The sequence below is a fragment of the Megalobrama amblycephala genome, linkage group LG2 (assembly GCF_018812025.1).
Source record: "Megalobrama amblycephala isolate DHTTF-2021 linkage group LG2, ASM1881202v1, whole genome shotgun sequence".
Classification (NCBI taxonomy): Eukaryota; Metazoa; Chordata; class Actinopteri; order Cypriniformes; family Xenocyprididae; genus Megalobrama; species Megalobrama amblycephala.
Window position 1 is genome coordinate 16,750,304 of NC_063045.1, and position 26,560 is coordinate 16,776,863.

Consider the following 26,560-nt stretch of genomic DNA (forward strand, 5'->3'; position numbering starts at 1 on the left):
TGAGGGTGAGTAATTAATGACATTATTTTCATTTTTGGGTGATCTAACCCTTTAAAGACTCCAGATACTTAAAAATAAATAAAATTCTGCTTGTTTTTCGATAATTTTCTGCGATTAGGCTTGCCTTGAACTGCTTAAACATTCAAAATGTATTTGTTGTAAAAGTTTTAAACTTACATTGATTTGCTCTGCATATTTGCATATTTAAGTAGGCTACCGTTTGTAGGCTACTGTTTATTTGCAAACTGAAGTGTGACTGACCTATTTAACATCCACTGCATAAGTATATAAGTATATACCAACCATATTAATATATTTGCACATATTTTATATAACAAAATTTTATTTTTCATTTTTTGAAAGCAAAAATGTGCATTATTCAATAATTGCCCAATTAAATTTGAAATAAAAGGTATATAAAAGAACAATCACTTCTTCGACAGCATTGGTTACACGCCCTGCCCAACACAGATATTTGTCCAGTCAAACTCACTCTCTAGTGAGAATGCCCCGCCCCTTAACCGACAACCGGGTTCAAAAATGCATTAGTACAAAAACTTATCGCGTTACATTTTGATGTCGTTTATATGCCTGATGAAATGGGAAAATGTTTATGACAGGGATCAAATCAGGACCGTCTTTAGACTTCACACCATGAAGGCCATCAGCATTACTTCACAAGGATGCTTCAAATTTGTTAATGCAGCCTCCAAATATCTTTTATGTGACAGTTTTCATCAAACAAGTCTGAAGCGTCCTCACCGCCACGGTAAGTAAAGTAGCCCAGCGTTAAGAAATCACACACAGCAGGTCTCTGATGGAGCCGTAATCTGATGTTAATTAATCCTGTGAATTGACTGTCGTTTAAGAAAACTCAACGGCGGGCGGGAGTCAATCTCTGTCAGCAATGTCACCGAGGTGCCGAGGGGCTTCACCCACAGTGATACGATAAGCCACTCCAGCTTCTTGACAAATTTAATTTGGATTAATTTTTCATAAACTACCAGCAATGTGACATAATCTTGGATTGGCCTAGAAACGGACAGTAAAACCGTTAGCCTCTAATTAAGATACGGCCTCCAAATGCGCGCGCGCTATCCTTCTGATTTCACCGTGATGGGTTTAGTTCAGCTCAAACGCGACGTGTAGCCTATATGATCTCACAAGCCTGGGATTTATTGGTGAATTGCAAAAACTCTTTAATAAGATTTGTTTTCAAAATAAATTTGTTTACGTAGCTCCTAACCAGTCGCAGTCTACGTTTCCGTCAGCCATTTTTTAGAGGATATTGGGTCATTGTGTAAAAAAATTGCTATAAACTAAAATTTAAAACACTATGGGTCACACTTTTATGTCATTATACATGTATAATCATTTGTTTGTGTGTGTATATAGGCATATATATATATATATATATATATATATATATATATATATATATATATATATATATATACACATACACACACACACAATTGTTTCAGATATATACAGAACGTGGCAACCACTGTACCACAGCTCCGGTTAATAAGTTTTAGACTCACAGGATTAGACTGGTTTTGGAGAGGTCTTGTCTTTATTTATTATACAAAGGAAACATTCATCAGCCTTAAAGGGGCCTTTGACATGGTGTTCTCAGTCCACTTGCATCTTTGCCACGAAGAGCCACAAACAAACTCAGAGAGGCGAGCAAATGAGTATATCCAGCTCTGTCAGTTAATATTTATCTCTGATGCCACTTTGCGAGAAGGAAATCTGGGACACAGTTGCATTCATTGTTCAGTGAGCTTTCTTTTACAGTCCAACCCACCGACAGCAATGAATGTTGATTGTGACCTTTGTTGTAGTTTTCAAAGTCAAACTTTTCAGGCGTCGTCCGAGGCTGCCGGTAGCGTTGGAAGACAGAGCCGTCGTGTCTCCAGGAGTCCATGCTAGAATTCCTCTTTTGCCGGTGGTGGGGAGAGGCAAGGCTCAGTAGGGCTCGGCCACAGGGTACAATCAACGGTCGATGGTTTTTTTCTATTTAGCTCAAACTCACCGACAGCGTTGAATGTTCACTGAGGCAAACATGGCCTGATGGTGAGTCGACTTGACAGTCTGCGCAGAGGTCGCTGTGGAGACAAGGCAAGCAGCGGGCGGGTGCATCCCACCTCTCAATGCTGAAAGGACATAGCACAGGTCACCTACTCCAAAAATACAACATATTGAATTCTGCTCTCAAACTTATGTGACCTTTTGATGGTTTGGAATTCCTTTAAACAAAACATAAAAACAAAATTTACTTTTTCAATGATTGCCCCTTGTCTTATTGTGCATTTTAGCATCAGTGCGCACCAATCCTTTTTATCCTTTTATTTCAAAAAGCTTTTTTCTTTTTTTTTTTGCTGATGTCACCAAGGCCATGAGGGTGGGGCAAAAATTAACCAATAATATCATAGCCTAACACGTTCTGCATTACTTACAGATGAATATTCTTTTTGTTTAGTTAAAAATACAATACAGAAGTTGTTAAATTCATATAAAAATAGTTAAAAATACAATTAACATACAAATTGTAAACATGTTCATTGCTTTTGATGGCATTTATCCCATAAAAAAAGCATTCTCTAAATCAAACAAAGTCTTGCTAATAAAAAAAGATTATATTCAGTATTCACAAGTCTTAGATGGCACACCTGGCCTTAATCCAAGTGTAAGCAGGCATGACACAACAAACGGAAACAGAGAAAGAAATAAAAGGAAACAAGAAAAGAGAACAGATGTTATAGATTCATAGCATTTTCATATGAAATGTGTCATTTATAATTAAACAAATACTGAACAGGATTCATTATAGGACATTATAAGAACTATCATCTTGAAAATCTATTCAAAAGATACACTTTTTAAAGGTGCACTCAGTAATTTTTTGGTTTATATTATGCTGGTTGCAATGCCTAACATGACATATTGGCATCTAGTGGTGTGGATGTAGAGTGATGCAAAATTGAAAGCATTTAGTTAGCAAAAACATTATTAAAAATGATGAATTTTGCTGTCGTATTGAGTAATATATTTAGTTTTCAGCAGGAAAATCTTTCAAAATGGCGGCCTCCATGAGGCAACCCAATCCATTTAAAATAAAACCGTTTTTATTAGACTAATGATATGACTGACTTTAAAAAAAGTTTAAATTACTTTTACTTTTGTTTAGTGCTATTTCTGTTTGTGTAAAACTTTTAACAAGGAAACATTTCTGAGTGCACCTTTAAGGCTGAAGACAAATTGTCAGCCCATATCTACAGACATCCCCTTTGCCATCTTAACTTCGTTGCTCACCTTTTGCCGTTATGCAGGCGAGGGTCAGCCGCACGGGAGGGATTTGGCCTCTGACCTCATCCAATGTATCTTCTGAACCAACCTTGGAAACTGCAAAGAAACACACACACATGCACACAAATAGAAAGAGACTGAGAATGGTGTAAATGAATCAGTACATTAAACAGATGATGGATGTGAATCTAACAGCTAACCGCACCCCTACCCCCACGCAAATGATACACACACACACTTAGCCACACTTTGACTTGACTGCTGCTCTCTTCTCTTCAACACCCTCCCTTTGATCATCGTGATTACAGTAATTGGGTCTGTAAGATCTTCACACAAGAGGCCTCTATCAGGACGAAGGAGGAGGACATCGCACACACACATATGCCACCGCTTCTAATTGCATGCTTTGGTGATACCGAAAAACATGGCTTCCTCACATATCAGGCAAACAAAAGTATCTGTGCTGAGGACCAAACAAATGGTGTGTGTGCGTTTGGATGAACGGTCCAAGTAAAGCTTACTGAGCGGCAGGAAGGCTGCAGGCCTGTCAAAAGTGTGTAGTTTTCAAACAAAGCGTGCGAGGTTAGCCTGTCAACAACCATGAAAATCGTTCCATCGTGCACATCTGAAGTCATGAATGCAAGTCATTACAGACCATGATGTTTTTGTGTGCGTTCACACATTTTTGGCATTGGGAAACATTACGAGACAGATTTTCAATAATAGCATAAAAAAACATCTCGAAATGTCAGCATATGAGCAAAAAAAAAAAAAAAAAAACGGGGAGAGATCAGACTACTGTGAAAACGGGGCAGCTTTACCATATGAACGGAAGTTGCGTCATGTTAAAAGCCCCTTTGAAAACCATCTTTTTGATAATTGGTTTACTTTAGCAGTGATGTGATAGAGCAACAATTGATGAAAGCTATATTAATTGAAACAGACAACATAATAAACTTAAGCTAATAAACTAAAGTCTAGAAAGTTATCTTAAATCTCAAAAAGAAGTAGTCATGCAGAAAAACGTAAAGAAGAAAATAAGAATCATAATGGATCAAATGTTCTCTTTAGCAGCTATGCTATTTCTATGTGACAGTCTAACACGGCAGCTGTACTGTAGGAAGTACAGTCATTATGTTAAAACAGCCTTTCTGATGTGATAAAACCTATAGCCTAAAAGCTGGAACAAACAAATTGCTTGTTAAATCCAAGCGGCAACCTCCCCCAGTTTCTCGTGAAGCCAATACGGAAGTAACTTAAACTGCGATTCATCGACTGGCCGCTAGGGACAGGCTGCAAAAGGGAGCAGAATCTCATTGACCATCATGTTAAAACAGCCAAGTTTACAGCAGAAAAAAACATGTTTACACTCTGGTTCAAATTGTATTTTGGTCTATACTGCTAATTTTGCCTTTCATGACAACTCTGAGGGGGGTGAATTTTTTTATAACTCATCCGTTTAAATTATATTAAGCCTTAAAGTTCTGCATAATTAAGGGCATGGTCACTTGAGTGACAGGTGGATTGGCGCTGCTGTCAGTGAGCCGTCATGTTACCTCAGCTAATTCCAGCCGACATTAAGGTTGAAACACTGTAGTCACGTGGACTATTTTAAAGTTGTCTTTACTACCATTCTGGACCTCAAAATGTGCAATGACGTTGCTGCTAAGTATGGTTCAGAAACCCTTGGATTTCATCAAAAATATCTTAATTTGTGTTCCAAAGATGAACGAAGGTTTGTAACGACATGAGAGTGAGTAATTAATGACAGAAATTTCATTTTTGGGTGAACTAGCCCTTTAAATGCTAACAGACCAATGCAAGGATTGTATAAGATACAGGCTATTTGTTTAACCATTAAGCCCACCACTACCTTTCTTGTCCACTACTGGTGCTTGTATTACCCATTAGCCTTTGAGAATTTCTCTATAGAGCCAAGATTACAACACAACATTAGTGCCTAATCTAGCAGAGCAGCAGGCACACTAGGTTCTGTGTTACTGCGTTTAAATTTCCCTCAAGTGAGGTGTGGGTGGGGCTTAGAGAGCAGGAAGCTAATGACAATATGAGTAACAGTGGGCTCGTTAGTCTCCCACCTCCTCTGCCGCAGACACAATCATTTTTCTGGATTATTTATTGCTGTGCGCTTAAAGAGAACATCCACTTGCTGAGGGTTTCCTCAGAGGCCTGCACCCCATGGCTCGACAGCCCCTACCGCTGCGATCGTAACATCTCAGATGAGCGATATACACACTAGTGCTTTTTTTTTTGGCTATTTTTATTCATACAGTAGGTACCGTGGAGAGAGTGCATGTGTGCTACCCGCTAGGCTTAAATAAATCCTAGGTTAAAAAAAGGTTTTCAGTGTGATCTCATATATTTGGACCCCAATGTATTTCCTAAGACGTACTACACCACATTTTACTGGGTTGCACAAAGCCTGTGACAATTAAAACCCAATTATTCAATTTTGGAAACAAAATGTTCTCCCACAGTATAAATGAGTCAGAACTATAGTAAAAACATAGACAAGTTTGTATTTTTTACTATGGTTTACTACAAACTCTATAGTTAAGCTTTAGGTGCTATAGTAAAACCAAGTTTTTTTTGTAGTTACTATGGTTTTTCTTCAAAAAAAACAGTTAGACCATGGTTAATGGATAGCTAATTTTGTAGTTATTATGGTTTTACTGCAAATAGTTGAAAAACCATGGGTATTTTTGTACGTTTCCCCAACACAAAAACAGTTAAACTATGGTTACTGCAGCAAAACTACAGTTCATTTTTGTTAGGATGGTCATTTCTCTGTCTATTGCTCTGGCCGATCTAGCAAGCAATTACATTCACGAGGCATTCAAGAGCCTTGATACCTCAGTTTCTGTTGTGACTTACTCCATTTCTTTTAGCAATCTCTACTACCCCACTATCACCTACTCACTATTAACAGTTAGCCCCCGGACATAAAATAATCAGGAACGCGATACAAACCAATGCCCCTTTCAGTGTAAAATTGCACTATTTTCCAACCCCCTCTGACTTCATAACAAAAAAGGCAAGCCAACCTGGCCTCTAATTGGACATTATAATTGCAGATGTGAATTAATGGGCCAAACATTGATAGTGTAAGCACATAAAACCTCGATCCCAGACCGGCGGGGTAAATGGAAAACAGATCCAGGAGAAGGGAGGTTCTTTCCCATGGCAACCCCTGGCCGGGGCCGGCATGCTCTAATCCCGCCACTTCAGCAGAGCTGTTGTTATGGAGAGAAGCAGGATATTTTTCTATTGTGTAGATGGAACGGTCACCGTCGAGCGTATGGGGCCATGGGCTTCAGGGTAGACGACACACACATTACGATACGGTTTCACAAGCGTTAGCACATCATTATCCTGATGGTCTAAACACAACTGAATGTGATAGCTGGCTGGGAATGTGATGTTGGGGTATTATGCAGACACATTACTCAGGAAAATTTCCCCCCAAATATGTTGAGACAATGTTTGAGCATCTCACAAGCATGCTTCTTCATTTCTCTGACATAATTACAATAAACAGCTTTCGCCCTCCTCCCTCAAAGAGAGTAATTACCTCGCGACACGCTGAAAGCTCTTCTCATTGTGAGATGCCACAGACAAGACGCTGTCTCCGTCATGTCTGGACCTGAGAGAGACAGGGAGAGAGAACCAAAAATATAAGTAAAAAGCCTAACTTGTGCTCTTTTTTTCAAATCTCTTTCAAAATGTATGGTAGAAGAATATAGACTGAGGAGATTTAAGCCCCATATCTGTAGTTTAAAGGAAAAAGTGCATGTGGAGTTTGCAGAGCTGGTGCATTCTGGGTCATCTCTCTTTTTCTAACAAATTATTTAAGGGTGTGTAGGACGTGAAGGATTTCTCCAAGCACTTTGGAAGGAAGTTGAAAGATTTCTGGACTTCCTTTAGCAAACACTCATAGTGTGTACAAATTCTACACTTGGAGGGGTCAGCGAGAGGGTAGCCTGTGATTCCCGTCTTTTGGCAGGAGATCTGCTTTACTAAATTGTTACATTTTGTTAGAGTTATGCTTAAACAACTTGCCAATGGGGCAAGAAGAGTAAACAATCAAAAAGATATATTCTCTGAAAGCAATTCGTAATATCTCACACAATTTTGGTTCTCATGAAAATGCATTTTTCAGATAATATTATTTGTTGAAAAATATAGTTTAAAATAAATATAAAAGATACAATGAAATGAAAATGATGGAAGCTCATTTCCGCCACAATTTAAAAAAAGAAGAAGAAAGAAATTGCGACTTTTTATTTCACAATTCTGACTTCTTTTATCAGAATTATGAGATATAAACTCATAAATAAAGTCATTCCTCTCCACCCCTCAGAAGTGGACTTGCAATTGCTTATAGTTTATATCTCACAATTCTAAGAAAAGAAGTCAGAGTTGCAAGATATAAACTTGGAATTGCCAGTCAGAATTTCGAGAGAGAAAAAAATAAGAATTGCGAGTGTATATCCCGCAATACAGACTTTATTTCTCACAGTTGTGCTTTTATATCCCACAATTCTGACTTTATTTCTTGCAGTTGTGAGTTTATATCCCACAATTCTTACTTTATTTCTCACAGTTGAGTTTATATCCCACAATTCTGACTTTATTTCTTGCAGTTGAGAGTTTATATCCCATAATTCCGACTTTATTTCTCACAGTTGTGCTTTTATATCCCACAATTCTGACTTTATTTCTCACAAATGCGAATTTATATCCCACAATTCTGACTTTATTTCTCACAAATGCGAATTTATATCCCACAATTCTGACTTTATTTCTCGCAGTTATGAGTTTATATCCTGAAATTGACTTTATTTTTTGCAGTTAACTTTATATTCCGCAATTCTGACTTTATTTTTTGCAGTTGTGAGCTTATATCTCGCAATTCTGACTTTATTTCTCGCAATTGAGTTTATATTCTGCAATTCTGACTTTATTACACACAATTGTGAGTTTATATCCCACAATTCTGACTTTATTTTTCACAGTTGTAAGTTTATATCCTGCAATTCTGACATTATTTCTTGCAGTTGTGAGTTTATATCCCACAAATTCTGACTTTATTACACGCGATTGCGAGTTTATATCTCGCAATTCTGAGAAAAAAGTCAGAATTGTCAGATAAAAAGTCACTGTTATCTTTTAAATGTTTTTTACTCCGTCAAGTAACAAGCTTCAATCGAAAAAAATTAATAAATAAACAGAAAAGATAAAAAAGATACAAATGAATGAATGATATAATAATTCATTAAATAAACAAATACTGATTACAAATGTTTAGACCATAAATTGTTAGACTAGTTGTCTAACGATTTAATACATCACAAAACAATATAAAAGCAGTTTGAAAATAACCACTTGCATTGAATCCCATGACTCACTAGGTAGCAGTGGTAAATTATATCTGTTCTTATCATTGTGGTTACAGTACCCTTTGCAAGTTCAACCGATTCAACCAAAATTTGCATACACAATTGCAATTCAAATGCGCGGATTTCCTTATTCAAGCAGTTATTGCAGTTTTTGAAGAAACTACAATTGCATGCTAAAACATGCATGTTTAAAATTTAAGGAGAATAAGGATACAATTTTAAAAATCATTCACCGAAACCTATGATAATATTTTAATATCGTGGGTGGCGTGCCTCTCTCAATGTCTCTGGTGGTCATATGTCAGTTTATCTGTAAGATAAAGGCAATTCATTGTGCTGAACTGTTTCCTTGTGTGCTCCTGTAACACATTCTACCTCTGTGTGTAACAGATAAAGCTGGTTTTAGCCAGACGGCTTCACCTGAGTGAGAAACTCTCTGTCTTCACGCGTCTGTGTTAGCCTGCTAGGACAGATGGCAGTCAACCTTTGATATCTCAAAGGCCAGGTACATGTGAGAACACTGTGACGCCCAATCTCACATGGAGCAGTGACAGAAGATGAAAGGAGAGGAACCAAGGAAACTGACAACATGTGAAACGCAGAAGTCTCTACGGCCCTGTTGGATTAAAAAAAGAGCTGAAACTAAAATCGATTCATTTTGAAATACTGAGGACAAAAATAGTAATTCTGTTAAAGACAAATTAAGGTCAAAATTGTAGAGAGGGGTTGCCAATATATTGCATATGTTTTCCAATTTAAAATAAAATTTTAAATGTTACAAATGTAAAATGTAAGCATAGTTAGGAAAATAGTAATAATAATAATGATAATGATTAATATTATTGTTGCTAGCGGGTAATGTAGCGCATCCAGCCAGCCTGTTTTGTATTTTGGTATAAAACATGTCTGAAAAATAGTTAATAAATGTAATCAATTGACCTTGACCAAAACATTTATTAAAAAAAAATAAGAGGAAAATTGAATTGCTCATATCTTGCTTTTGAAGAGCTTAGGAGATATAATGGAATTCCCGATGTTCACGTCTCTGATGTTTCTTCCTTAAAATAAATATTCTTAGAAGGAATAGAAATAGACACAAATGAGGCAATTGTTGAAATATTGTGAGAGAGATCAGTTCTATAATATTAGTATGGATCATTTTAAATTAAGAAATGACAAGAAATGTTCTGACTTCTGACATTTGACAGCAGACTTTGGGATCTTGACAAATCTGAGCACAGTTTATGAGAGTGTTGAGATCTCTTTTGAAACTCTAGAGGAGACATTTGAAAAAAAAAATAATAATATTTAGGATAAAAATGAAAGACAATGGAAGATTCCACTGCTGTTTCTTTAATCTCATTGTGGTTTGGGAGAAACATTTGAGAATCTAATTCTATACAGAGTGATCTAGATTTTAGAATAGGAAAACCTTCAGTTATAATAAAGATTTATTAAATTTGTTCAAATCGTAAATTCCTTCAACACCCATGTAATGCACTGAACTGAACAATGTTAAGTCATCCAGTTTCAAATCTTGTTCCTACTTGAAAACCATTTTTATCTTAGAAAGTTTGTGGTTCACAATTTTAGTCTTCAATATACACAAGTCAGAGACCCAAATGAGGACCACCCACAAACTCCTCTGAAGTCTTACAGTGCACAACAAACTAGAAATACATTTCATTTAATAATATCAATGTCTGCATGAAACTGAGCCAATTTCTATCTTTTCATTCAACATTAAAACCTCAAATATCTCCACAGTGGCACGACTTCTCCAGACCAGCCTCTATACATAATGATTCTTTTTTTTCCCTCTAGACTTTATTGTGGCGCTAACCAGTTGTAACTTGTCGCCCAAGCTCTGGACCACCCAGATTAGCCGTCTAAACAAGGCTTTAGATGTTTTAATTGTCTCCATCCTCTGGGTGTGCCATCGACTTGAAAGTATGTCGTCATAACAGCAGTTACCTCCCTCATTTGCACTTCGGGATACCGAGTACAAATTTGCCACAGTGAAAACCAGCATTACACCCTCAAACCTTAAATCGAAATTGGACAATTCCAGCGTTTACAATTACATTAACCAAGATAAAATTACTACCACCTTCATTTTTAGCTAAAACAGGCATGTAAAAACCCGAGACCGGCTCAAAACTAAAAATAAGGTTCTACGATTCGTTTGTGTGTGCCAAGGGTTCAATTCTCAAGGAACACACTCATAAACCTACTGAAAAAAACGTATGCAATGAACGTAAGTCACTTTGGATAAAAGCATATATGAAATGCACACACCTACATGCAAATATAAACACCTTTGAGGTAGAAAATGTTATGGGTTGTAAGCAGGAGCATCCAGAGGTAAGTTTTTAAGATGAAAGGATGTCATAAATTCTGAGACGCTGTAATAAAAGACTGTCTCCTAAAACAAGACGCTTCGTGGCCCCTGATAGTCTGTAATTTACAATGACAATATCAGGGACAGTCACGAAGCAGGAGGCAAAGTGCAGGGTAGCAGGAGAACATAGCCGTGTTTTTTCCTACTTTAATGATTCATCCTTTGTCTCAGAAGCGTTCATCTTCTTAGCATATCCAAACAAACCGTTTCCCCTCGAAATCTTCAAATGATCCATTAAAACGAGCTCATTTGAGAGCAGCAACTATTCGGGCTGCAAAACATAGGACGCCGAAAGAAAACAGGAGAGGGTGCAAACGCCCCCTCCTTCCCCCCCCCCCGTAATATGCAAAGTTTCACCCCGAGGTATTAATCTGTTTCCATTGTAGCTAAGCGCAGATGCTATCAAGCTCCATTTGTCATTGACAGCGAGGGTAATGACCCTGAACTCGCGTGAGCAGCTCCTGGGCAGCAAAGACACAAGGTGGTAAGTAACTCAATATATTTTCCCATAGCAGCATTAACGGCTACAAATTTGCTAGGCAAATTGAGTGTGATGAGCACATTTTATAGCGCTTTGGCTCATGGTTGTACCGACTTAATCTCTTTGAGACCATTTATCTCCCAAAATACATTACGTGCAAGGAGGGCCTGTTGTAACATTGCTTGTTTTATCAATCTTGGATTACAATGTTGCTTGTTTGGACCAGACATCTTGACTCATCACATCATTTATGTGGCGATCGTTAATATCCAGTCCAAAAATACAGGGCAATGTACGTGGATTTGAGTATGTTGCGTAAAGAAAGAACGCCGTTTCAGGACATTTTCCAGGTCTTTTCTATCAGTACAGTCATGTGAAGAGTCTTTTGTCCCCTCACAAACCCTGAGCTCTAAAGAGCTTTCAGTCCACCCGAAGGTTCAGCACCTTATGAAAGAAACAAGTCGGGAATGTACTGAACACCATTGTGTCCAAAACAAGCCTCCACAGAGCCAAGGATTTCAAGCGGTTCATGAACCCAGTAGGAATACCGTTCTCAAATTCCATCCAGGTTTCCCTGAAATGCTACGATCATTTCAAGCACTACAGTACGAACCATGAAGATTAAGACACAATGTGGTTTGCCAGTGGTTTTTAACCTCCGGTGATAAGTGAAATGGCTGGCTGTGCTTATATTGGCAGGCAGGGAGGAAAGAAAGCCCAGATAATCTCTCTCTGGTCAAGTGCCCGTGGCCCTGGCACTGTTTTCGGAGGTAGTAAAGCTGTCCAGATTTCATGCCGGTAACTATCACTAAGGTCCTGTAGCTGAAATTCCCAATTAGCATGGGCCAGAGAAACACGCTCATTTAGCATTCTATAGAGTAGCAGGTAAACTATCCTCTCACTTACGTACATATACACATAACTTTCGGATGATATTCAATTAAATTTCCCAATATTAAATCATGAATATGCATCATAGCCAGGCAGTGTGTTATGACATTTACACACTCATATATACTTTATTCAAGACATACATCAACAATATGACCTTGTCATTGCTAACGCAATGCTAGCCAGTTGAGCTACAGTAACACTTGGACCTGTGGTGGTATTCAAGTCTGGTTTGTGTTATTTTCCGCTGTTGTACCTTCCTTATCTTCTCAGCATTTCCTTTCTTTTCTATACTGTTCTCAAGCAGAAATCAGTAGATTTACATGCACAATTTTAGTCAGACTAAAGCAATAATTAATCTTTTTAAAATCTTATAATCCAAAATCATACCAGTCAGATCTAATAATGTGATTTTAGCTCAGCCTCACCCAGTTTGTTTAATCAGACTAGAATTGGCTTCAACATTGTCTCCAAGAGACAGAGGCGACCTGCAATGTATCCTTCAAATATTCGATTATGCATTGTGTCACATGAATTTGGACAGAGAGACGAAGACTGTAGCTTGACTATGCAAAGATCATGTGTAAACATAGTATGCCATTCTATAGGCAAATACGAAGAATTCACACATTTTCATCTGTCAGCACTCTGCCATATTGTTCAACCATCCCTAAAATCCTCCTTGACAGGTGTAAATCCCACCAAGCTTGTGCCAATTACCAAAGGACAATGTTAGCCATCCCTCCACATTGTGACTTTATGAATGCTCTGAAGGCCGTGTCTGCTAATTCGTCATGTAATGCACCGTTAGCTTCGCAAAAAACGGCTAGCATGCTAGCCACTACCTTCCTGCTGGGTACGCAGAATAGGGTGAGTGGACCTTGGGGCTTCCCAGCATGGGAGTGGAGACATGAGGGAGAAATCTTACAAATAAGGGCTAGATTATGCTAACTGAGAAAGATCTGAAATTGCATTCTCAATTAGTGCTTTCAATGACAGGCCCCATCCCCCGCATCCAAGTCCACTTATTTAGAAAGAGCTTTGAGCTGGATTCACCTGCCATGCGACAGTAGTCAAAGGCCGGAGGTGCGTTGTTAACCCAGCAGGAGAGGATGAGGCTGAGGTGCGAGATAAAAGGAATCAAACGGCCGAGTGAATCACATCCAGAAAGACAACAGCTGGAGAGGTCGTCGCCAGAGGGAATAAAAGTAGCTTTTAAACACTTGTTAAGGCGTGTGGGGGTCTAAAAAAGGGCGGAGCGAGGATATAAGGAAATGTAGCAAGTGTCTACTGGAAAAAGAGACAGCCAGTGTCTTTAACTAGTCTCCCGACAAAGTCTGCTGAGACTTTTACAACGGACCAGAGCGAGGGAGGGAGGGTGGCTCTGATGGGGGATAGAAAAGGAAGGAGAAATTATAGCCTTCCGGCCATTCAGCATTTACATCTGTGTTACCTATAATCCTACAGGGCCAGTCTGTCTGACCACTTGACAGACTAGAGATAATTTACTCAAGCTTTTAGTATGGATAAAGAATGCTCTTAGTTTAAGTGGCTGAGAGTTCGACTTTGGAATACTAACTGGCAGCACAATGCAACATTTTTGGCCCTGGAGAAAAGCAAACACTTTAAACGAAACGGCTGATCAGTAACTCTGATCTTTTGTGGATTTAAGGGTAAGAGCTGTAAAAACCATGCTCACAAGCAACGGTTAAACTTGAACGAGTAGTCCACCGGAAAAACAAAAATTCTGTCATTATTTACTCACCTTCATTTCTTTCCAGATCCGTCATGCTGTTATTTTGTTTATGGAACACCATGTTTTTTACAACGACTGTCAGTCAAGCTACAAAAAGGACAAAAACACCATAAAAGCACTGTAAAAGTAATCTTGTCCTATTTGATGTCAATACCTCCAACCAGCGACAAGAGTTTCAGTGAATAACAGCTTAAATTTCTGAATAATCTAGCTTGAGATGACTATATAGCACATGAGCAGTACGAATGACTTTTATAATTCTTTTATGGTGTTTTTTTATACTTTTTAGAGTTCAAAAGACACGTTCATTATGAAGGTTCTTGATAAATTATTATTTTGTGTTCAGCAGAAAAAAAGCATGCAGATTTGTGAAGACATTAAGGCAATAAGTGATGACAGAAATGTCATTTTTGGCTGAACTGTTCCTTGCTGCAATAATTACAAATCATTGCATGCTTATGTTTAGACCACCTGAAAGCCAACATCATGCCAGACATCTTCATAGTCTGTAAAGTTTGTGAAATACCTATATTTGAAAATTAAATTCTTGCACTGCATCTCTTAACCCAAAAGATAACATATTGTTCCAGACTCACATATAATAGCAGTGATAGTGTCTTGCGGTGAGGTAATTGCAGTGAGTAAAATACAGGGAGTCTCAGATGTCGGTTTAACATGACGAGGTTAGATGAAGGCACAGATAATCAGTCAAGGAACTGACGCCTGAGTGTGCAGGATGAGCCAGAGATGAAACGACACGTTCTGCACCTGGATCACATGGCAGAATGCCCAACACACATACATGCGTGCACGCACACACGCATACATGTTTGCATATTCTACCGAGGAGCCATTTGAGGACACCGAACGTACCCTCAGAGATAAATTCGTTACCTTTATCGGTCGTCTTCGGCCTGTAGCAGTCTGACTTCCATGGTTGAGCTCTGTCAAGTCACCAGAAGAGCCAGTGTTTAAAAGACTCCCAGCATTGCATCTTTTAACAGCTTCCCTCGCTCTGTTTCTGGCGCCTTGATAACCTATGAAATGCAGAGGGGGGGAAGGAAGAACGATAAGGAAATCGTTTCACCAGATGGAACTGTCTAAAGTCAGGCGAAAGCAGAAGGCAGTGCATTTCATTTAAAAAACTCAATTTGACAAGATGAGACGAGGTCGCGGATTCCAATCATTACATTAAAATACTTTTCGTTATCTTTCCCGCAGCACCCGCAAGACGTACAAAGGGTATTACAGAGAAAAGTCACGACAGTACAACACCTCCCAGTCATCGGGGTCGTGACTGTGTGGCTACCAGCTGTGTTTTTGCCCTGAAAGGATGAGCAAGGCTTGACAAATCAAACATTTGCCCTGATCTGTCCCTGCCCTGCTCTATATTACACTGTGTGGAGAGGTGACTTCAGCGCAAGAGGATGACTCTGTAGTGGTAATAGACGCTCATCAAATCGCCAGCAGCTGTGCGGCTATTCAACGCGCTCTCTTTCTCTTTTTTTTTAGGCCACAGCTGCACAGATAAAGGGTTGGGCAAATATTGCACAATGAACGACAAACATAGAGCTTCCACAGTCTCCGTTTCGAGCTTGACTATATGTGTGAACACTCAATGCCTGTCCTCCTCTATGTTCGGTTTCAATGCTCCCCCGTCCATATTTAATTGCCATTCTCGCCACCCCCCACCCAGCTCTCCGTTCACCCTGCACAGCCCAGAACCCCTGAAAAGCGGTGACAGTGCTCCTTTGTTCACCCCAGACCACTCCTCTCCCTCAGCGCCCCCATCCACCCTCCGTTCGGTTGACAGGCATGCCTGTACAAGCTCGGCAAAAACCGAGAGAGGGAAAGACAGCGTGAAAAGTGAGATAGAGAGCGACAGGGAGGGTCTCTCGTTTTGAAGCTCCTACCATTCCTGCAGTTCTGTCAACTCAGCAATACCAGAGGGGGCTTCAAAAGGGGGTTAGGAGATGAGGCGACCGCCAGTTTACAAGCCCTCGAAAAATGAGAGAAAGATACAGGGATTCAGCTATGCATCGCTTAACTCAACTATAGCATCCACCTTGAACAAACATTCAAGGCTAAAACATGCTACGCTGACGACTATAACCCTAACGTGCATCTTTAATTTTTCTCAACATACATGCATAACATGCCATTTACAAGGTAGACATTTACGTAAGATGGTTAGTCTGTGTAGATGTGTCTCTATTTAGCCTGTGGCACAGTTCCCTTCGTCGTTAGATCATAACAGTTTCCCTGGTTTTAATTTAAATAGTCGTTTTATAGTCTGTTTTATTTTAATGACCATGTTTATGGTAGCCATTTATCTTGGGAAAGATGCAGACAGATTCTGAACATATTTAAATGAATTAAAAAACACTCAAAAACAAACATGTAGAGCATTTTAGACATCTGCTTTACATTACAAAAATTAACATTAGCATTAAAACAAATTATGTAGACTATATTTTGGAAACATCAAATTGGTCTGTACAAAAGGCATGAGCAGGCCAGAAACTCTATGCAAGTATGGAGATGCATTGTACATACGCAATGTGCGTTGTTGCGTTACTTTTAGTGGTAACACACTTCAGTACTCTACAGAGTTATTTTTAAACGTGTTTGCCATTAAAGTTGGCATTAAAGTAAATTCCGATCATCCTTTTATCCTATTGTGATGTATAAACCCGAGTGAAATGGCTTCTCAAACAAGAAAAAATGTAGGGCGGGACTTGATTTTGTCCATCGGGATTTGATTGGATCATTGTTGTTTGCCAATTGTTGCGATCTCGTAGTCATAAGAGATGTTGTTGCAACAGGGAGGGAATGTTTTTTATTAAATATTACAAGGACACATGAATTTAAAACAGAAAATAATAATAATAAGCATGGATGGAATTAAAATAAGAACTGACCATTTTTAAACCACATTTGTAATAGCTAGTTGTAAACAAATCGACACTTGAAAAGTATGTCGTATTTCCTGCTAATGCACATTATAGTGCTATTTGTGGCAATGTTGAGTGTGCATTTTATGGTTCGTTTTATTTTAATGGCCATGTTTATAGTAGTCCTGTACTTTGAGAAAGAGGCAGGCAGACCTTTAAAAAACACGTTGAGGAAGTCTTCTGCCTTTACGTAACACAAATTAATATCAACACAATGTACAGAAGTATAAATAATATAAATTTGATCTCTGCAAAATCCTAAAAGTATGAGTAGGCCAGAAAAATACACAAGGCATGTGGACTACGTAGTAACCTACAAATGTCTCAGGTAGCTAGCTATGAACATAAAAAGTGTGTTGCTCCAATATTACAGTAGAAGAAGACACTTTATGCTAATGCTCGCTATAGCTCCACTTGTGGCAATGCTGGGAGTGCAAAGATTGCACAGCTAGAAGTATTTGCGCTTGTATACTTGTGCCTAGTTTGTACATTTTCAGCATGTAGGGGGTGTACTTGTAGGTATTAAAATCACAAGCATTTTTCCACAATTCAAGACATATTGTTGAGATCTACTCGTTCATTTGAGTAGGGAGAGAAATATTTGGACTGAAGATGAGCACTCCTGAAGTGGTTGTGCTGAATACACAATCCTCAGGCAATCCCAAGACAAACCTTGAGTGGAATAATTCAAGATTGTACTTAGCATTCTTAGTATTTAACTTAAGAAGAACTTAAAATTGATTTTACAGGTTTGACTTTTCTGATCTAATTGTCTGTGCATATACATTTAAATTTTTTTCTTGGCACATACTTTTTCCTATCCAAAAATCTCTAACATTATTTTAACCGTGACTTCTGTGCAAAATTGTTGGTGTTTTCCAAATCTACCATATTTTATTACATCAATACATGCATTATTACCTCAAAAATACAATACAGTTAAATGTAATATATAATTGCTGCTGAGAAAACAAGTCTAAGTCCATTTACCTGACTAGACAGAAATGTTGAAATGCTGAAATGTTATACTAACAAGTCAACTTTAATAACTGGAACCCTAAGGAGGTTGCAAGCTGAAGCTATGCTAATGCAAATGCTAACAAAAGCAACAAGTCAATGGGGGGAGCTTGACAATGGTCACACGCCAAATTTACTCCAGCACAAATGTTTTTTAAAAGGACTGTTTAACTCAAATTAGGAGGTGACCAGGGCAGGACCACAGGGAGTTTGGATGCATTCGTAAACAGACCATGAAAACCTCTTGAGATTACTAGTCCCAGTACTCGCATTGACAAAACAGGGAGGCTTCGGCAGTGGTGCTAAACTAATTGAGTGGTCCCTTGGGGCCTTCAAGTTCATTGTCCACCATGTCTCAATTAAACATCCATCAAACTGGCAAAGTAAAACCCAACAACTCCATCAATGTTCTTGTGTATGCGCAAGGTACATTTTGCAAACCATCCTAGGCGGGTCAGAAAGCGATTGGCACCACTCTTCCCCATTTATCCACCATTAGATGCCACTAGGACAACTGTGAGAGTCCTAAAACTGAAGGTGATGGATCTCAGCAAGGCTAAACTTCACAAACCACCATACTGATAACACAAAGTAACCTTCTGGTGGTTTATGCATTGTGGAAGGTTTGCAAAACGTAGCACAAATTGTTGACGCCAATGGCTTGCCAATTTAAGCTTCCTTTCTGCTAGCTGTGGATAAATGCTTTGGATATGAGAGCCACTAATGCTTGGATGCACTTCTTGTAATAAGTACAATATGGAAGTGCTTTGAAGTTTACAGCTCGCAGGTCTTTAGCTCACTTTGCAAACACATGAATAGGGTTCAAAGAAATTAAATGAATGAACCGCAACTTGAAAGTTGGACCGGTCCCTAGAATTTGACTGAATGGATCACACAACAGAGTCTCGAGTTGAAATGAGGAACAGCCGAACAAAAAAATGATACTATATCTTTTAGGGATTGCAGCACAATTGACGGCAAATAAAGGCTCCCTGGTGCTGCTCTGCTTTGATAGAGCCACACAACCGGACAAATGCTGAATTTGTAAGAACTGTGCATTCGACGGCTTTCATCTCGGATTGAGCTTTGAGCTTCTGACAATAAGAGTTAATTCCCATCTTCCTTTTCCACAATCTACTAACTGGAACAAACACGCCCGCTGACTCTAACACAGTCGTTTTTGAGCAGGATCACTTTTTTTAATCGCTGAGATTGAGCGAGCTCGAAGAATCAAGCCCTCGATTGGCACACAGAGGCGACAGCGAATTAATTCCACCTTCCTCTTGGCCTGTCGCAAAACGCAGTCAGGTTTCACCGGAAAGCCCTTGACGCTCGCTGCTTAAACCCTGTCAGTCTACCTTGCCTGAAACGGAGCCAGCAGGAATCCACCAACTCCACAGTTTTGCCTTCCCCTTTCACGGTCCATCTCAGCAATTTTACGGATAGTCCAGTAACAGTTATTTGCTTTCAGCTGTCAGAGGGGATCCTGGTTGTGTCTATCTACTTCGAATCCAAACTGCAAATCTTTAACAACCCTCGGTCGTTCTCGCGCTTGGTTATCGATTGCAGAGTGGCTGTTCTTTGTCCAGTCCTAGGAGGAAGTGGTGTGAAATTATCCGTATATCCTTATTTTCTTGCCGCTGTTAAGGAAAGATAGCGACTGCAATTGGTATAAAGCCGTTTGCTGAAAATGCTGGCTGACCTACAATATAAAGATACAGCATTGTCTCAAAGGTTTTAGGTACCTCTTGTTAGAGCCGCGCTTCTCGAACTGTTCAAGTCTGTGAAAGACTCTAAGTGGTCCGCAGGTTAATTGGCTACTCTAGACTAAAATAGTTATAATTGTTGAAAAGTACCAACATTGAATTAATCAACAAGAAATAATTGTGCCAACACTAATTTCTCAGTGTCTCACTCCTGACAGTTAGCAAACTTTTTAGCTTAGCATTTTGGCTTATTAGCTAAAAGTAGCAGTCCAGTTAATGTCAATGATCAAAATAGCCATCTGGCAATATTATTGATTGGAAGAAGAGAATTTTAAGATTAAAAGTATAAATAAAGGATAACTTGGACACTACTTATAATTGTTTTGAGGCAGCAAGTGTGCTTGATCAAAAAAATGAACTGAGTTTCATTCAAACCATCCTTGTTCATATTACTTAAACTCATGTACCTGCATGAACTTAATTTAACTTATTTCTACTTTCTTTTCTTAACTTGTTTCTACTAAAAATGAGTATTGTCAGCTTTACTTAAGTGTTTGTTCAGTCAACTTAACATTGCTGAGTAAAATGCACAAATTAATAAAACATTTTTGAGTGCATTCTGTAGAGCAAATAGTTAAAGGTAAATTAAGTGAATAAATGTGTTCATCTTACGTAAAACAACTTTTATAAATTTAATATAACCTTCTTTAAACTGCACATATAAATATTATGTAAAAGTGACAAATTCAAATGATATGCATTTACTGAAATTTTGCCAGCTTTACTTGAATTTCTTTTGTTTATACAATTCCTCCAGTTTTAATTCAGTTTTTAATCACTTTCGGCCATTTAATCAGTGACTGATGACTTACAAAACCATTAAAGACTTATGTAAGCATGTACATGTCATGTACAGTGAGCTCAGAATTTAAAATATAAAGCTCTTGTATTATATGCTTTTATATTTCTCCTCACATATAGCAAGTAACTGTATGTACAACAAATACCACATGCTAAATAATAATAATAAAAAAAAAACTATTAGCATATACTACTTAAAAACAAATTAAAAAACAATCAGTTGCTCTTTTTTTTTAGTGTGAAAGTCAGCTAGTGTGGAGAATTACAAACGAAAACTGCAACTGAGAAGCAAAACTGCTCATTAGCATTGCAAATCTCTCCCAGAATTCATCCGTGTTGACGGGACAAAAGTCAAAAGTGTTCAACAAGCTCTCTGCATGTACTGGAATGACATTTCTGCGGGTTAGCTCCCAAAACACAGTATGAAATAAGAGCAAGCAGCTGTCTCTTACTGCGTCCAGATGGTGGCAGAACGTATGTAAATTGCCTCATTAACCTTACAGCACTTAACTACTGGGCTGCGCTGATAGTTCGGCCCACACGGGCATTTTATTAAAGAACATTAATAGCATCAGGCAGCAATCACCACTGCCTGAGGTGATTTGCTCTGGCATTATCAAACACTGTAATAATTATACATGACAACCTCCTGATTAATGCATTCATGAATATTACAACACTGCATTATCTTCCGTTCTTGAGCCATGAACTTCAAGGGTGTTTTAACAAATACTGCAGGATAAGTAGGTTATTCCGCCCACCTTTACATCCCTTTTGGGCTCAGCCACACCTCGTACAAACAAAAAATAAAAGATGCAGGGGAAAAGGCATCATGCAACATTACCCCCAGCCCTTTGGAGTGCGTGTGTGTGCGCGTGTTTGTGTGTGTGTGTGCAACGAACACCGTGGAGAACCAACCTGCACCTGGAGCACAGAGGGGCATGGCACAGGTCAAAGGTCAAGCCCCCAAGGGCCACTGACTAAACAAGCCTCCACTCCCTCTTGCTCTGAAAAGGCCAGACAACCCCTGTGGTTGCAGATCACAACATGGTTCTTTTCGTCTTTTCTTTTCACTCCTTCCCTCGCTGTCTTTCTCCTTTGGAGAGGCGCGTTAATCCATAATCACTCAAACGACCAGGCGCTCAATTATGCACCAGTTTCTCCATTTTCTCTTGACACATAAAGATCTAAAAACAATTAACCTCTACCCAGCGACGCGTTTTCACACTGAGCGCAAGAGAAAAAAAGTCAAGAACCCTCCATTCAAGTTCCATCCCATAATTCAGCGAGCATAAATATTATTACATATTTTCTCCTAATGCTGGGCTGCGTGGTTTAAGCTTAGCTGACATAATGGATGGTATTTCTATACATACCAAATTGAAAACTCATAAAATGGCTGGTATGTGTGCTACATAAGATGATATTCCTTGGAGGGATTGATGTACATATGGCCTGGATTACTTTAATGGATTACTTTAACGGATTACCTTTTTACTCCTAATGGTACTGACACTGTTTGACTTGTCAGGAAGGTTAAATGATAGTTACTTTTTTAAGGAATAGTTCACCCAAAAATGAAAATTCTTTATGAATTTCCTTCTGTGAAAAAACAAAAGAATATATTTTTTAATTGTTTGATGGCCATTTTTTGGCTGAATTATTCCTTAAATCACCTTAGACATTTAGAAGGACATATTCACACCAACATTCATTTATTTTTTTCTTAAACGTCTATTTTTGTCCTACAGAATAATCTCAAAAAAAAAAATCAAGGTTTCAAAAGTGGGTTTTCTCAGAGGTGCCACAGAAGAACCATTTTCGGCTTCCCAAAGAAACTTAAAAGAAACTTTTTTCTTAATATGAGGAACATTTTAATAATCTAAAGAACCGTTTTCCACTATAAAGAACCTTTCGTGTAATGCAAAGGTTCCGTGGATGCTAAAGGCTCTTCATGGAACCATCCATGCCAATATAGAACCCTTATTTTAAGTCTTTGTGATGAGCAAAAATACATCTATTAAAAACGTACTTGATATCTATATCCACAATGTACATTGCTATACGATTTTCCCCTCAGCAGCTCAAAAACGTTCGTTCAAAACGGAGTCAATGGGTGTGACACTAGGGAGAACTCATGCCCATGGCCTCTCGCCCAAGCCGTGCAGTTCTCTACGTGAGGCTGTCTGATTGTATTGAGCCCTTTAGCCCTCAATAAACACTCTTCCTCTGTCAGAGGGTCTCAGTGGCCTCCTATTCATGCGCAGGTAGAATGCCTAAAGAACGTGTGAGAGGAGAGAAAAAAACAGCTTGTTGCTTCTATTGAACCTTTTATTACGCCCCTTCAAAGGCTTATGGCAGAGGAGGAGAGCGAGAAAGAAAGGATCTGCCGTCTACTTAGTGCCATTGTACTCCCAACATGTCGGCTCTGAGCTCTGTGAGAAAACACAAGCAGACTACATCCAAAATATCGCACGTCGAGCAAATCAAAGTGCACTAGCTAGAGACAAAATGGCGATTTTTGGGACACTGATTTCAGGAAGCACGTTTTTATGAAAATACACGGAAACAGATGCTAATGTAAGCAAAATGCAATGATATTTAAATGTACGAGTACTATTCAGAGTTTTGGGTGTGGTAAGCAGCAAAAAATATATAAAAATTCAATTTTAAAATGAATAATAAATGTATTTTTTAACACATCAGTATCCAACGACTAATATGAATCCTGCACTGAAATCAAAACAAACATTAACATTAATTGTGCTCCCCCTCGCCTTTTTTATTATTAACTTTGTTAGTTTAAAAGCTATTTTTTAAAATGAGATTCTTTATGTGACTTACATATTTTCATAATACAGTGATTATGATACTGTGCAAAAACGCTGGTTTATCATCCATCATTCAGCTTTCCAAATCGCAACATTCACTGTGTATGTAATTTCACATGCGGTAAACCTAATCTTACACAGACAAAGCACTTAAACAAGCTGAGAATCCAACACTCAGTCTAATCCACAGAAGTCACAAAACATGCCTAAAAAGAAATGAGCCAACATTGCTTTTTATGACAACAAAAAGCACACAAATACTGTAAACTGACAGGTCTTGTATGGAAAAGAAAAGCCTGATATGCAATTTTGAAAAGCACGGCTGAATAAAGACTCCCGCTTACACACAAACACACACACACACACACACACACAAGGAGACATTGTTGTTCATGCTTCTCCTTGCATGTGTGCCAGGCTTCTTTCTCGCTGGTCCATACATTGCTGAAGAGTTGGCCCCTCATATACTGCATACTGGCCCCCAACATTGCATACTGGCCCCTTGATTGTGCAGGGCAAGAGATGCAAGGGGGAAAAAAAAAACAGAAGAAGAGACAAAGTAGTGAAAAAAAGAGCGAAAACAACTGGCAGGCATCCAGACTCATGGGGACTGCGTTGATCATTATGTCTAGCCTTCAGGTGTCTGAGCCGGCTGCGTTTTGGGGGGAGGTGTGGTTACCAAAGAAGCAGACAAAGAGAAACTCGTTCACCGGGATCAAGAAAGCGAAGAAGGGAGGGAGGGTACAGAGAGAGGGAAAAAAATGAGAAAATGCTATAAAAATTTGATTAGACGATCCTCCACTGAAGTGACTTTCTGTGTTCTCCAGCCTTTTTTTTTTTTTTTTTTTTTTTCAAAGCATTGCCCCAGAGAACAGGACAGACTGATTTTTTTTTACAGGTCCTAATTAAAAACATCTGAAGACCCTCAGACATCAAACAGTCTTGCAAGGTCTCATTGCAATGCATTGCAATCTAATTTCTAAACTCAGGTTTCTTGATAGCTCAGCTCTCAAGATGTTAAATTAATATTAATACAAGTATTATTTATATTTATGAGCTGCATTTAAACATGCATATGGAAGTCTGCATATGATTAAAGAAGAAAAAACAAACACACAACTGCTTGACAGAGGTCACCGGCTGTCACAACTTTACAACACGCGTCAAATTTAACAAAAACAGACAAATTGCTGAAGATTTTCACCTGGGATGATAATAAATCTTTGTATATTGAAAGTAACAATTTTAGATTTTCAATATATTTTTGAAATACAATTCTTGTTTTAATTACTAACTGAACAGGTCAGTGGTTTTGAAATGTTTTAGAACATAATAAAGATGTATTTCACAAGAAGAAGAATCAACAGAATCAAATTTAAAAATAAAGTTCAAGCATGCATGAATACACAAAATCGATAGTACTATAAAACAGTCCTGTGATATGATTTTTTTCTTTTACAATTAGTTTTGCCATTCCAGAATACGCTTTTAAACATCAAAGCAAAATCTACTTTTGAGTGATATTCGTCAAGCGACCACGATAAACATCTAACGCATCTTGCAAAGTGTTTTTCGTAGAATAAAAAAAGTAATATCGATACTAACCATTCATTCTGCTCTAGACGCCGGGTTCCTCTTGCATTCGCGGGGAAACTCCGAGCGGTTACAGTAAAAACTGCTGCTGCTGTTGAGTGTGCCGCGTTACCTTTGCGTTTAACTTCTGATTCTTTTGCGCGTCTCGCTTCCTGCGCAGTGGGAAGAGACCAGAGCCGCTGCGTCGCGTCATCACAAGGGAAGCGCTCCTATTGGCTGAACGCGTGTACATTGATAACGCTGGTCTTTGTTCCATTGGGCGCAAGCGGAGGGACAGACGCTCCTCCTCGCTGATTTCTGTGCGCAAGAATGTGTGAGAAGAAAAATGGGGAATGTCTTCTGATGTCTGAGGTCAATGCTGCTTCAAAGCTCCTGGAACAAAAAATTGCACCAGTAAGAATCAGCTGTAGGTAGTTTCATTTATTGATTACTTATTCACAATCGTTTGCATTACTGATAAAAATGTTGCTTTCGTGCATTTTAAATTTATATCTAGACATATAAAGTCTTTATAGTATTCAAATATATTAACATGCATTATATATTATTTTAAACGGGATTAACTAAATAGTCAAAGATGGACAATTTTATTAGTAAACACTTTTAACCCTCTGATGAAGGAAAAAAATGTTTCTTTTTAATGCAAAAACAACACTGTATTCATTTTATTGTTAAATATATTTAAAAAAAAATGAAAACTATTACTAGAAATTTACTGTAAAATTAAAGCTTAAAGATAAAAAAAAACTCATAGTCTTTCAAAATATAATTTTATTTTATATTTTAAGGTAAATTAATTAAATAAAGGTTTTAACTTTAGCATTTTTATTTATTTATTCCTGTTAAAATGACCTTTGGCAGAATATAACCTTTTAAAAATATATAATCGTTCACAATCACATTTTTTATTTACAATAGAAGATAATTTTTTTGGGCACCACTTTCATCAGAAATGTTGAAATTATGTTATCAAAATGACAGCTATGTAAAAACACGAACAAAAAGGCTCAAAAGTAAATCTCCTCATGGTGGTTAGGTTGTAACATCACATCCTGAATGAATCCTGAATGTTAAAAATGGCTTTTTGTCAAACAAAGGAGACACCATGCATCAAAAGGCTATAATATCTTGCTGTAAAGGGGACTTTTATAATATCCGGTGTTATTTTCTTTTTCTTAAGACTGACATATTCTTTATAAGATCCATTTATCTGTGTATCTAGCACTTAAAAACTCATTTAACCTTCACTCACTGAGCTATTTTAATTGGGTGAACGTAGCACATTGCATTACAAACAATATTGACCAAGAATTCTTTGGGATGCTTCATAAAGCATTCTT

General features: G+C 38.2%; 1 long non-coding RNA gene across 4 annotated transcripts; it reads right to left on the reverse strand.

The window, feature by feature from the left end:
- Positions 1-1,554: 1,554 nt before the first annotated feature.
- Positions 1,555-25,594, reverse strand: LOC125263846. Of its 4 annotated transcripts, none has more exons than XR_007183920.1 (5): positions 25,233-25,594; positions 15,153-15,295; positions 6,902-6,973; positions 3,319-3,408; positions 1,555-2,675 (listed from the first exon to the last, which is right to left on the reverse strand). It is a non-coding gene; the product is annotated as an uncharacterized LOC125263846 (long non-coding RNA). The 4 variants fall into 4 exon arrangements; XR_007183918.1 differs by having other exon boundaries at positions 1,555-2,680; positions 25,233-25,593; XR_007183921.1 differs by lacking the exon at positions 6,902-6,973 and having other exon boundaries at positions 25,233-25,588.
- Between the last annotated feature and the right edge of the window lie 966 nt (positions 25,595-26,560).